This window comes from Dipodomys merriami, unplaced genomic scaffold (assembly GCF_024711535.1).
Source record: "Dipodomys merriami isolate MVZ:Mamm:240054 unplaced genomic scaffold, mDipMer1.0.p SCAF_13, whole genome shotgun sequence".
In the NCBI taxonomy this organism is placed as follows: domain Eukaryota; kingdom Metazoa; phylum Chordata; class Mammalia; order Rodentia; family Heteromyidae; genus Dipodomys; species Dipodomys merriami.
This window is the reverse complement of record NW_027202604.1, coordinates 16,313,800-16,329,019: the sequence shown is the minus strand read 5'-3', so window position 1 is coordinate 16,329,019 and position 15,220 is coordinate 16,313,800.

The window sequence follows — 15,220 nt, the reverse complement described above, 5'->3', positions numbered from 1 at the left end:
GTCATTACCCTGCCTTTTCTGTACCACTGAGCTGAGTCTATGCTGCAACTGGAAGGCAGATTTCTATGGAAGTGAGAGGAGTGAACAAGCATTTCTGAGGTTTTCAGGAGAGAGAGATATTGGTCCATGATCACTGCTGGACAATGGAAGTCATTGCTCTGACAATGGTCAAGGGACCCAGACAGCTGTCCAGGAAGAAGAGCATAGCTCCTCTCCTATTGTGCTGCTTCATACAGCACCTACCTGAACCTCAGTATCATCTTCCTAGTGACTAGCAGCTCTGTAGGAGCTGTACAGGTCGACACCTATGACAGTGTTCCTCAAGGATATTTCCTTACTCTGCCTGAACTCTTTCAAGTCTCCTGGGTGACTATATGAGTCTGACTCTCAGACAGAGATGACTAATGCCTCAATACAAAGGATGTACTAGTCTGTTTTCTAGTATAGTGACTAACCTTTGGACACCTGTTAACTTCCTAGGACTGGCTTCCCTCTTGGGCTTGCTTATCTGCTCTTGGCTGCAGCTCTGCTGTCCCCTGCTGGTGGAGTAGAATCATAGCAGGAGCTTCCCTCCCCAGGTGATCTCAAAGGCTCTGTCACCTGAAAGGATGTAGACAAGAATTCCAGCCACATCGCGGCTCCTTTGCCCTACATTGTCCATTGCCCCACAGATGGTGGGAAGTGATGTAGGAGGAGGCACAACTATACAGTTTATGTAACCATGTGCTTCATTTTGTTAAAAGAGACCATACCTCCCGTTTTCAGATAACCTCATGTGAGGCAACTTAAAAGGTATTTTTGCTGGGTGTGTAAATTAACTAAACACTGGACATTTGGCCTTCCTGCCCCACTTTGAATCAGTGCTTTTTTGAGCTGAGATATTCCCTCCTGCAGTCACTTTACTATAGTCACATTGGGCTCCAGGAAGAACAGAATTCATCAGTAAATATCTTCTGACAAAAGGCAAACTGTCCCTCAGACAGAAAATGTCATCTTCATATCATCCTATCAAAATCAGCCCAAAACTAAGAGCTACCTTTCAGGCCTCTAGCATCGAAGATTGAGCCTAATGGTCAACCAGGCCATACCTATGACTTGAGACTATTTTAACTATACAGAATTTTCCCACCTACTTCCCCGACCCTCAATTTTCCCTATTTAACCTAAGGCCATGTACCTCTGAAGATGGCTGAAGATGTACTGAAGTACTGCCTTTCCATGGCTTCTATGTAATAAATCCTTCTCTGCCCTTTACCATGTCTCTTTATTTTGCTACAAGGGCAAGTGGCCAGACATAATGTGGGACTCCTGCACTTTGAGCCTGGGATCTAAAAACTTGGTTTTAATATTAGGATTGAGGCTTCCTATGCATTTCAGAGGTACTTGAAGAGTGTGGAGACCAATGATGGAGAAAGTGTGTCTGATCAAGTACGTGAGCATGTCAAAACGCAACCCCCTATACAGCTAAAATACACTAATAAAAATTCGATTAATAGGAAAATGAATTGAGCAGATGGTTTTGAAAAGAAGTATAACTGAGCAAGAAATACATGAAGAAATGTTCAACATCCTTGGCTAGAAAGGAAATGCAAACCAAATTGACACTGAGATTCCATCTCACCCCAGTCAGAATGAATATACTCAAACTCACAGGCCTCTCCTGGAGGGCCTTGATACATTAGATAGAATGGCTATGAATTTCCTATTCCCAATCCTTTGACATGTCTTCAAATTCCATTGTCTTCCCCTGGCATCTCACATATGACTCTCTTGGTATGAAGTCCTTTTATCCCAGGCAGTAGACTCAAGACCACATGTCATTGAGTCTGGGTTGTCAGTCTCATCATCATGCTTTGACCTCCCCAGCACCAGCCCCACTTTCCATCTTTTGTTGTTGTTGTTGTTTAAAGCCTAATTTGTTTGTCAAGTGCAGTTAGGGATGAACTCTAACCTACGTATCTAACAGAAATTCCTGGAACCAAGCTACTCTGTAAGGGTGTCTTGGGGAGTTTAGGACCTAGTCATATCCATTTCTCCAGACTGAGCCTCCTATTTGACCACATCCTTTTAATTTTATCTGCCCATTTGCTTCTGTCCCTATATTATACCCAGTGGATACCCTAGAGGTATTTTTCTATGCCACTTCTGTGTCATAGAAATACATCAGATTTCATCATGTCTTCATTGCAACTCACATATGGTTATCTTGGTGAAGAAGTCCTTCTTCCCCAAGCTGTGCTTTGCACAGGCCATGAGAAGAAGCCCACATAACTTTGAATCTGTCAGACATATGCATAGGCAATGCCTTCCTGAACAGAATTACCATTGCTCAGTAAATGAAAGCAAGAATGGGTAAATGGGACTATATTACATGTAAAAGTTTCAGCATATCAAAAGAAACTATTTTCTCACTAGGTTAGAGCAACTTGCATAGATATATCTGTGGACCCATATTTTGCATATTTTGCATGAAAGTGCTTATGGAATTTGTCTTATTTCTGGTCAAGCAGTATTGGTCAGGACAAACTCCAGGCAAGTCTGCTTGTCAGAAAGGTACTGAACAGTCAACCAATGACAATGCTTCCATGCATCAAATTGTGCATATGTGAATATATTTTAATTTTTAGAATATAAAAAAGAAACAATGACTGAGATGAAGGTATGGCTCAAGTGGTAAAACACTACCCAGAAAATAAAAAGCTCTAAGTTAAAACCCCATTATCACCATTAAAAAATAGAAATTAAAAGGAATAATCCCAAAGGTGGTTATAATATTCAATATACATTACGTAAAAATTGAACTATGTAACTTGAGGGGGGAAATGGAAGTAATGATGGAAGAGATGGCATTGATCAAGATGAACTGTACTCAACTTATAGAATTGTGACCTCTTTGTACAACTAATTAATAATGAAAACTTTTAAAAGAGGGGTTGGAGGCATGGCTCTAGTGGTAGAGAACCAATTAATGAGTGAAAGAATCAGATACCAAATTTGAGTCCCAGTCAAATTTGGGACAGAAATAGCAAACAACAACAACAACAACAACAACAACAAACAATTCTCACAACAGAGACAGTCCACTCCTTCATAACCAAAGAACAAATAAAACTTATCATAATAAATAAAAGTTGAAACAATTCATCTCCACCAAACCTGCACTACAGAAGATACAAAGACATCCTACATAGAGAAAACCAATAAGAACACAATATTGGCAGAAAAACACCCCCTTACCAGGTAACTAGATAAATATAGTCAGAAGAGACAGGCATAGCCCCTAAGAAGGTAAATAACATGGTAAGAATTGCCAAACACTTCTCAATCCCAACTCTCAATATTAATGGATTCAACTCTTCAATTAAATGACATAGATTGACTCACTGGATCAAAAAGCAAGACCTATCCATCTGCTGTCTGCAGGAGACACAACTTATCAACAAAAACAAACATATTCTCAAAGTGAAAGGCTGGAATAAAATCTTCCAAGCAAACAGCCCCACAACCCACAAACAGGCCATAGTTGCAATACTAATATCAGATAAAATAGACTTCAAATTAAAATTAGAAAAAACAAAGAAGGATATTACATACTAACAAAGGGAACGCTCTTATAGGAGGATAACAATTCTAAATATCTATGCACCAAATGCTGAAGCACCCAACTTTATCAAATGAAGACTACTTAACCTAAAAACACACATAAATCCAAACATATTGATTGTTGGTGTCTTCAACGCTGTATAGATCATCCATGCAAAAACTCATCAAATAAACCTCAGACATAAATAACTACATTGACTAACTAGACTTAACAGACATCTACAGAATATTTCACCCAGTAATATCAGAATATATATTCTTCTTAGCAGTACGTGGAACACTCTCCAAAACAGGTCATATTTTAGGTCACAAAGCAAATCTGTGAAAATTCAAAAACATTGACATTATTCTCTGCATCCTGTCAGACCACAACCGAATAAAATTACAGCTTAACACCAAAAGCCATCACAGAAAATTCTCTAAATCATAGAGACTGAACAACACATTGCTGAATGAGCAGTGTGTCATTGAAGAGATTAGACCAGAAATTCAGACATTTATGAACACACAAAATACCATTTTTGCTGGGAATAGCAAAGGCAGTACTCAGAGGAAATTTTATAGTCTGAATACCTATAACAACAAATTGGAGAAATCTCAAATCAACATTTTATTGATGCACCTCAAGCTTTTTGAAAAACAGCAACAAACCAAACCTTAAGCCAGGAGATAGAAATAAAAACTTAAAAGAAAATTAAATAAATGAATTAGAGGCTAAAAAGCCCATAGAATCAACAAAACAGAGTTAGTTCTTTGAAAAAATTAACAAAATTGACAGACCCTTAGCAAATATGACCAAAAAAAAAGAAGAGAACACACCCAAATAACTAAAATTAGAGATGAAAATGAGAACATCATGACAGAAACAAGCAAGATTCAGAACATTATAAGGGAATACTTTGCAAACCTTTATGCCAAGAAATTGAAGAATTCCTAGAAAATATTGATATGCCCAAATGGAACCAAGAAGATTTAAGCCAACCAAATAGATCTGTAACAAGTAATGAAATTAAAATGGCAATAAAAGACCTCCCATCCAAGAAAAGCTCAGGAATCACACCTGAATTCTGTAAGACCCTCAAAGGAGAACTCACTCCAATGCTCCTCAAACTCTTCAATGAATTTGAAAGGGGAAGATCACTACCACACTCATTCTGAGAAGCCAGCATAATACTCATCCCCAAACCAGATAGGAACTTATCAAAGAATGAAAACTATAGACTCACCTCTTTGATGAGCATCAACACAAAACTTCTCGATATAATTCTGGCCAACTGAATTCAACAATTAACAAAAAATTATACAATATGATCAAATGGGATTCATTTCAGGGATGCAAAGCTGGTTCAATATACATAAGCCAATAAATGTAATTCAACACATCAACAGAAGCAAGGACAAGAACCATATGATCATCTCAACAGATGCAGAAAGAACATTTGACAAGATTAAATCCCTTTTATGATAAAAGCTCTGGAGAAGCTAAGAATCTATGGTGCACTCCTCAATATAATAAAAGCTATATATAAGCCTGGTGCTGGTGGCTCACACCTATAATCCTAGCTACTCAGGAGGCTCAGATCTGAGTAACATGGTTTGAAGCCAGTCTGAGCAGGAAAGAACCCATGAGGCTCTTATCTCCAATAAACTACTCAGAAAAAGCCAGAAGTGGCATTGTGGTTCAAGTGGTAGAGAGCTAGCTTTGAGCACAGAGGGGCTCAGAGACAGAGCCCTGGTCCTGAATTCAAGCCCCAGAACCTGCAAAAAAATATAAAAAAGGCTATGTGACAAACCTACAGCCAAAATTATACTTAATGGTGAAAACTTAAGCCATTTCCTCTAAGATCAGTAATGAGACAATGATGTCCATTCTCTCCATTCCTCTTCAATATAGCTGGCATTCCTAGCATGAGCAATAAGGCATGAGAAAAACATAAAGGGAATACAAATAGGGAAAGAAGTAAAACTATCTCTCTTTACAGATTGCATGATCCTGCATTTAAACTCTATAGATTCCTTCCCCAAAACTTAGGCAAACTAGCAGGGTATAAAATTAACCCACACAAATCAGTAGCTTTTCTGTATGCCAACAATGAGAAGAGCAAGACTGAAATCAGGAAAGCAACTCCATTTGTAACTGCCTCATAACAAAATAAAACAAACAAAAAAGACTGAAAATTAACCAAAGATGTAAAGAACCTCTACTATGAAAACTTATAAAAATCTGAAAAAAAGAAATGGAAGCAGATTTAAGGAAATGGAAAAACCTTCCATGATCCTGGATTGAAAGGATTAACATCCTGAAAATGGCAATACTACTTAAAGCAACTTACAAATTTAATGCAATATCCATGAAAATTACAACAAAATTCTTCAATTCATAAGAAAATGGACAGACTTGGAAAAAATTATATTAAACAAAATAAGTAAGACCCAAAGAAACATAGGTTGCATGGTTTCCTTCATTTGTTTTTAACTAAAAGTGCCTATAAACCTACAAGAAAACTCACTGGATGATAAAAGACAAAAAAAACTACACTTGGACATAATAAATTATACAGGACTCTATACATTCACTCAGTGAGACCAAACGAGGATGTTCTTAGGAGAGTTCGATGTTCTCACAAGAGTTCAATAGCAATGGGCATAGGATCATATAAAATGAACTCCAAGAAATGGAAACAAGGATTTATGTTATTTTGCTTCTTGTTTATTTTTTTCCTCCTTTTTGGCTGTTTCTGATTTTTGTACCTCTTGTCTTGTATGTAAGTTTATCTGTTTTGTGGAGGGTAAGGAGGAGCACTGAAATGGTAGGACAAAGGGTGAACAGATACAGCAGTGATGCTCACTAGACACTACATTGAAAATGAGCTATATAACTGTGGAGGTGGGGGGTCAGGAGGAGAAAAGGAAAAGAGGACACTGTGTGAAAAGAAATGTACTCATTACCTGATTTAGTTATTGAAACAACAAAAAGGAGACAGTACCCAGAATGAGAGAAATAAGGAACTACATAGAAAATGCTCCTAAATTTTGAAAACATTACTAGCAGCTGGTTGCCTGTGGCTCATGCCTGTAATCCTAGCTACTCAGGAGGCTGAGGACTGAGGACTGCAGTTCGAAGCCAGCCTGTGCAGAAAAGTCCCCGTGAGACTCTTATCTCCAATTAACTGCTCAAAAACTGAAGTGGTGTGTGGCTTAAAATGGTAGAGCACTAGCCTTGAGCAAAAAGAGCTCAGGGACAGCACCCAGGCCCTAAATTCAAGCCCCACAACTGACAAAAACAAACAAACAAACAAAAAACTTTACTATAATTCCTCAGCTCTGTGTTTCTAACCCTTTACTGAAGAATTAGTAGGTACACCATACACTTAAGTTTGACTGGGATCTGATGAACATTTGCCCTGTGCCAGATATTGATCTGTTTTGTAATTATTGATAAAAGTATTGCTCATAATGGCCCTGTGAGGTAGATAATGAGGGAGGAAGCTGAAGCACACAGGGTAGGAAATCACACCTTGCATCACATACATAGTAAATAAAGCTGGATTTTAACCCAGGTGCTGAGACTGCTGAATCTAGGTTCTTAAACTCTATGTCATGTGTTCAATGTCAAAGAGAAGTCAGCAAAAGTAATGTATTAAAAAATGTCTTTGCTGGGCACTGTAGCTCACTCCTGTGATTCTTGCTACTCAGGAGGCTGAGGATCATGGTTTGAAGCTAACCCTAGCAGGAAAGCTCATGAGACTCCTATCTCCAATTACTTAAACCTTCCCCTCCTCCCACAAAACCCAGAATTGGAGCTGTGCTAGCCTTCAGCAAAGAAACTCAGGGACAGAGCTCCGGCCCTGAGTTCAAGCTCCAGGACACCTCTTCTCCCTCTCCCCCTCCCTGTTTCCTCCCCCCACCCCCCAACACACAGTCTTTGCTTCTGGCCACACTCCTCTATCATGCAGACACCATTACCTCAAATTGATACACAAGAGAGCTAATGAGCAGAGCACCCCACAGCTGACTCCAAACCCAGTACGATTTCCCCACTTTTTGATGTTGCTTTTCTTTCACCAATCAAGAAAAAAGTTTAGTCTAAGCAGTATCAGCAAAATTTCAGTCTATTCATCAGTTATAGGAAATCCAACAATCTCTGGTTTCTGTGAGCTTTCCCATGGTTTAAATTCTCTTTATTGCCCACTAGGGGGCAGATATGGGTTACTACTTTGTTCTTAGGGAGAGGGGAGAGGGACTCTCATTCACTAGAGGATGCCAGAGGCATTAGAATTCTTCATCCACTGTTGATCATACTCATTTCTGTAACAGAGAGGGAAATGATGATTCAGAGTTTCCTTTGCCTTTTCTTTTTCCTTTTCTTTTCCCTCCCTCTCTCCCTCCCTCCCTCCCTCCTCCCTCCCTCTCTCCTTCTCCCCTCCTTCCCTTCCTTCCTTCCTTCCTTCCTTCCTTCCTTCCTTCCTTCCTTCCTTCCTTCCTTCCTTCCTTCCTTCCTTCTTCTTCTTCTTTTTTTTTTTTTTTTGCTGGTCCCATGGCTTGAACTCAGGGCCTAGGCACTGCCCCTGAGCCTCTTTGTGCTCAAGGCTAGTGTTCTTCTACCTGAGCCACAGTGCCACTTCTGACTTTTGGGGAGGTTATTGGAGATAAGAGTCTCACGTTTTGTTGTTGTTTGTTTGTTTGTTTCTGTCTGGGTAGGCTTCGAATGACAATCCTTAGATCTTAGCCTCCCGAGTAGCTAGAATTACAGGCAGGAAACACAGGCACCCAGTCTCCTTTGCCCTTTCTGAGATGTGTAGCACCTTAATTTAAGGGCCGTAAAATGTGGGAGTCAGATCTGGCAAGAAGACTTGGGAACACATGAGTTCTTTTCTTGGCTTGGCATTCTCAAGCATAATGCTATAATTGAGCCTCTGTGTTCAGGCCTTCACACATAGATGCAATCTGCTTATAAGACAGTTCCTAAGAGAAGTGTGGGACAGTTGTCCATGGCCTGGCTTACTGAGCATGATCAACAGGTGTCTGATAACCCCTGATGAGTTCAAAAAAGTGAAGTGAGTGCCCATTCCAGCCTGACAAACCCTGTTTAGGATTAAAAACTACTTAGAGCTGACAGAGAGGAATGACCTCTGGGAGGTGAGCTACATTTTTGAACACATTGGAAGCCTAGAGCTTCTAGCTTTCATAATTCTAACTGAACAAGGTCTTCAGCTCAGTTGAAGGCATCATTCTCCTTTCCAAAACTACAAGTACAGATACCTTAAGCAAAACAAAATTAAAAGAGAAACAAAAAATTCTCGGGGGCTGAATGTCTATATGGGTGGAAAGAATAGGTCCTTCTTGGCGGGCCCCATGTGGACCTGAGACACCTGTCTGTCACTTGCATTTATGTGATATTTGATATATTGATTCTTTTTCATCCAATCTCCTTCTTCTCAGAGCTCAGTTCTTTGTGTCTGATGACCTCCACTTTTCATCTGTTTAATAATAATTTTTTAATAGTAGTAAAAATAAGCTGCTCAGAGTGAATTCCACACAAAGCAAGGAGGGCCCAACAATGGATGAGCACTAAAAGCTGGAATTTAACCAGCTTAAGTTACTTGAAGCCATTTACTTGCACTTTGGGAAGTATGGGTTGTTAGCAACTAGAAACTTTAGCTTTTTTTTTTTTTTTTTTTTTATGGTGCGGCCTTAACCTCCCGTAAGGTTTTCTGCCCAAAGAGAAGAAAAGTTCTTTGTTTTTTATTTCACAGACAGTAAGCATTATGGAGTTCAAAAGAAGGAGTGGGAAGATCCTGAGTATGGGAACTGTTTTCACTGCACACTAGCTATGTATAAGAACAGACGCTTGCCCTGTGTATACCTATTTCTCCTCTGTAAAAGCAGAATGATGATACAATCTAGCATGCAGGTCAGGAGAGGGTTGAGTGAGGGCATGCATGTAAAGTGCTATTATGTCCTGTCCAGTAAAGTTAGTATTTGTGAAATCTTGCCAAAAAAGAAAAGCCACTTTGACTGTTATGGGCAGCAGCTGCTCAAACACTACCCCTTTAGTTACTACTAGAGCCAGTGTTTCTCCTCGGATTATTTTCTCTACTTTGTTTTTTTAGTAGTGGAGATGACACTGGGGAACTCACACCTAGTAGGTAGGCTGAGCATGACCATGTACCCCTGCAGTCAGCCCTTCCCAAATTGCTCAGATGATCCTCAAACTTGAAACCTTACTGTTTCAGTCCCTCAATTTCTTCTTTTTTTTAATGTTTTTTTATTGTGAAAATACTGTACAGAGGGGCTAAAGTTGCATGAGCAAGGTAATGAATACATTTCTTATCAAGCATTGTTGCCTCCTCCTTTGTTTTTCCCCTACCATCCCTTCCCTCCCCACCTCCACTACTACACTCCCTGCCCTTCCTGCCCCCCCCCCCGCACCCGTCTTTTACATCTCATTGTTGCAATGGGCCAACCTGTATCCCTATTTAAATGTCCTCAACTTCTGAGATTATAGGTGTGCACACATCTGGCTATAAAGCTTTTTCAAACTTATTTTTAATTTTGATGGAGTGTTTTCCTCTGTCTCTCTATCTCTGCCTCTGCCTCTGCCTCTGCCTCTGTCTCTGTCTCTGTTTCTCTCTCTCTCTCTCTCTCTCTCTCTCTCTCTCTCTCTCTCTCTCTCTCTCTCTCTCTCTCTCTCTCTCATCTGTGTTGATACTGGGGGTTAAACTTAGAGCCTGGGTTCTATACCTTAACTTGTTCACTCAGGGCTAGCACTCTACCACTTGAACCATAGCTCCACTTTTGACATTTTTTTTAATGTGGTTAATTGGAGATAAGATTCTCATGAATTTTCTTGCCCTGGCTGTCTTTGAACCTCAATCCTCAGATCTCAGTCCCCTGAATAGCTAGGAGTATAAGCACAAGTTACTGACACCCAGCTAGTTTTATTTTATTTTATTTTAATCCGTCGTAGGGCCTGAACTCTGGGCCTGGGCACTGTCCCTCAGCTCTTCAGCTCAAGGCTAGCACTCTACCACTTGAGCCATGGTGCCACTTCTGGCTTTTTCTGCTTATGAGATGCTGAGGAATCGAACCCAGAGCCTCATGCATGCATGCAAGGCAAGCACTCTACCACTGAGCCACCTTCTCAGCCCCTAGTTTTTATTGTTAAATTTGGAAGATGTTACTTTATACAGTTGTCTACCCTACTAAACAAAAGAAGCTGGAAAGAAAGGAGGAGTAAATACTTTGTTCCATGGGTCTCCATTTATTCTGCCTAGAAAATAAGTGATGACGAAACTAGGACCAGAGAGTCAGAGACACCTGAGAAGATCCAAGATCTGAGTCATATTTTCGTTACTATTAAAGTTCTCATTGGACTGGATTCTGTACCCTCAAGCTTCTGTATAACATACCTGAGGGCCTCTGCCTGGGTGATCTTGTTTCTGCTCTAACATGTATTGATCCTGCAAGCAGAAATTCATTTTGCTCTTTTTATTTCAGAGCTAGTTAAGCACTGGTTTCTATTTAATTTTCATACTATTCAGTTTCTCCTTTCTCTATGGCCTGGGTTCCTTCCTGATCATTTTTTGTTTGTTTGTTTTGTTTTCATTTTAGGTAGAATGGAGTGATCAAAAACCCCAAACTTCTATCCCTGTAGTTCAGTTATTCCTGCACTGAAGGCACTTGGTTACTAGAATTGTCTACTCCCAAGTGGACGCTTTAGTGCAACACAGGAAGGGTACTCAGTCAGTTCCAATGACTTCAGCAGATGTGAGTGTCTAGGGATATGTATATGTGTCATACACACGTTTGGTTGAGGGTATATGCTGTGTATGTATATGGTAGGCATGTGTTGGGGGATAGTTGAGACAGAACAACTGAATTTCAGATGCTGTAGCCCTTTAAATACATCATCAGCAAAAACTTAAGGAAAGCCCAATCTTCTCAAAGCACTGGGATAAAGGGATGTATTATGTATCATTAAGATCCCTATGTAGAGAGGAGGTATGACTATATTAGAAACAGTGGATAATAAGTAACAGTTAATAAATATTTCAAGAATTCAGATGAAGAAGGATTTACAAAGGTCCTCTGGGATTCTAAAAGGCTATAAGGATAAAATAACCTTTTAACCAGACTTTGATAAAAATGAGGATAGCTACTGTGGGGGCATAACATCTCAGTGTGCTGTAATTACTGTTATATAAGTCAAAATTCTTTTGATTGATCATAGCCAAAACCTCACTCAAAGATCAAAGGACACTAAAATGACTCATATAACACAAGTCCAAGAAGACCGGGTGCCAACTTCAGCTCTCAAGTGATGCCATCCTGGGGGCCTAGAAAAATAACAGCCATTAGATCTCCAAAAGAAAGCAGGGAGACAGACCTCCATGTGGATCTGCTCCACGCAGTTGCTTTTTAATTTTTTTTCCTTCTGGGAAGAGGCACCCAGCTGAGATACCCTTTGAACAAAATAAGGTTATGTGTGGGCTAGCAAGCCTTGTCTGGACAGCAGGTCAGCTTCTCACTCTTATCTGTGACCCACCACCACTAAAAAAAAAAAAAATGCTGTCAGGAAAGAAAACCAGTGGGATTGTAATACTTCCAGCTTTGATAGCTACAGCACAGTCTTGCCCAGCATGGGGAGACAAGTATATGTCCCTTGAGAAATCTTCTCCCACCCTGCCCCCAACCAACAAGTGGGAATAGCCACATGAACTCTGCTATAGCCAGTGTTAGCCCCTGAGGACTGCTATCCAACCAAGCCCAGCACAAGACACAAATAAATCTGAATCCTGAGAAAACATTTTGCTACGTGGGATTATTAAAGGTCCCACATGTATCTATGGACCAGCGGATGAAGCCACTCCTCACTCTGGGACATCTGGGTCTCTAACCCAAGACCCAAGAAGACAGACAGGAGGCTTCTGACTATAGTACAGCCTCTGGGGTCTTTCTTTTTATCCCAACTCAAAAGAAAGAGTGTGTGACCCATCTTCCTTACACACTCTAAAGGAAATATTAAATTGGTAGCTTACATGGAAAAAGGGAAAGACCACCACAGAAATGTCAGAGCAGACACTGAATCCCTTAGCAGGACCAAGTAAAGGTTTCAGGAGTGGCAGAGTGCATTCAGACCCACTAGCTGGACTCAGAGACCTTGCTATCTCCCACCCCCTAATTGCTAGCTGACATCGTGGGAAACACCACATTGATTCCCCAGCATCATAGACCAGCTCCAGGAATTTCTGCTACTGAAGAGGATCTGCTGTGCCTCACGCCACCAATTGCCCCTGATCCCTGACCACAGATTACCACACCCAGCTGTCCCTGGCCAAGCCAGCACTCTGAGAGGACAGAGATTAGAAGAGTATACCTGGTTCCCTGACAAGAGTCCAACAGGTATTCTTTCCCAACAAGGAAGGAAATCTGACCTTTTTAAACTTCAAACTCTCACCTTCTTATTTTTTTATACTTCTAGTTTTTCTATTTATTTCTTCTTTTTAGTATATGTATTTCTCATTTACCAACTATCCTATTTGTGGTTTATTCCACCTCCCTGTGTGTGTGTGTGTGTGTGTGTGTGTGTGTGAGAGAGAGAGAGAGAGAGAGAGAGAGAGAGAGAGAGAGAGAGAGAGAGAGAGAGAGAGAGAGAGAGAGACAGACAGACAGACAGACAGACAGATAGACAGACAGAGAGACAGAGAGACAGAGACAGAGACAGAGAGACAGAGACAGAGAGTGAAAGTGTATGTGTGTGCGTGAGCGTGTGTGAGAGAGAGAGACAGAGAGACAGAGAGAGTGAAAGTGTATGTGTATGCATGTGCGTGTGTGTGTGTGTGTGTGTGTGTGTGTGTGTGTGTATGTGTGTGTATGCAGGCATGCTCATGCAACTGGTACTGGAGCTTGAACTCAGATTCTCACACATTTGCTTGGATTTTTTACTCTACCACTTGAGCCACAGCTCTACATCCTGCTTTATGCCAATTAATTGGAGATGAGAGTCTTATAGATTTTTCTACTGGGGTTGGATTTGAAACTTTATCCTCAGAGTCAGTCACCTGAGTAGCTGGAATTACAGGCATGAGCCACCAGTGCCCAGTTCTACCTCCTTCTTTTTCTATTCTCAACTTTCCTATCCGTTTACAGTTGTGAAAATATCTCTTTATCCACAACTGAACTATATTCCCACACACTAGTATTTTGTAAACTTTCAGCTCTCACACCCCACAAACGTTATCTTTATCTTCTTTTTTCCTTATTTCATCTCTCTCAACCTCCTTATTTTTCCCACCAAAATTTCAACTCCTACACCCTGATGAACCATGTAAAAATGCCAATCTACCCCATATAAAATATGATTAGTTGTCAGATAATGTTGCCAGTGGTATTTCAGTTTTTGAAAATATCTTCTTTGGTATTGAATCATGTGATTTGTAGATGCTGAGTTATACCCCCCAGGCCAGTGGTGAGAAACAACATGTCAACCCAGCCAATAGCTAGACATACCAGATAGAATTCAAATGACTAAAACCCCAAACCACAAACTGAATTCATCTGAGCAATTCTCATCGTGGGAACATTAAAAATATGAAAAATGACAACATGATACATTAAAAACTCAATGATCAACCACCAAGGATCAAAATGGTATTGAAGTAGAAAAATTCCAAATGTTGAACTGAAAGTAATGCTGATAAGAATGACCAGTGAAAAGAAAGAGAACATGTACAAACTCCAGTGCATAGTGCCTAGAAACAAGTAAATGAGTGTATGTATGTATACATGGATGGATAGATGAAGAGATGGATGGATGAATTTTCTGTAGGAAATAGGTAGGACCTACATATAGATCCACTCCCCCCATCTCCCATGTCTTCCAGAAACTACCAATGGTGAAACACATCTGACCTATACTTCAAACTATTTGTTGGGCTCTTACTCCCCCCACCTACCCTCTCTCTCTCTCTCTCTCTCTCTCTCTCTCTCTCTCTCTCTCTCTCTCCCCCACCCCCTCTCTCATCGGTCATGGGGGCTGAACTCTGGGCCTGGGCACTGTCCCTCAGCACTTCAGCTCAAGGCTAGCACCCTACCACTTGAGCCACAGCACCACTTCTGTTTTTTTTTTTTCTGCTTATGTGGTGCTGAGGAATCAAACCCAGGGCATCATGCATGTGAGGCAAGCACTCTACCACTAAGCCACCTTCCCAGCTCCCCACTTTCTTTTTAAGACTTTCCTGTGGGTCAGAAAAACAAAAAGTTGTAGTTGCTGAAAGATGCTCAGAAGCATTTGATCTGAGAAGCAGGTTTCCATGGCAACCTTACCCAAATAGCATGACAGTAGGTGCTACTATTTCTCTTCTGATTTTGGCTCTCTGCCTGGTCTTGGCTAATGGAAGAGAGCAAAGAGACACTCACTCAGCAGCCTTACAGTGTGACAGCTTGTGCTGTTCCTGTTGCCTCCTCGTTTCATGCTGTTGTGAGTTGTGTGGCTTGCTTTTCTGTTGTCTTCAGATCTGTGGTGGTGGGAGTGGGTGGAAAGTGAACACAGTGTACCCAAGCCATCTTTTTTTTGAGGTATTATAATTTGAACTCAAGACCTTGCTCCACTCTT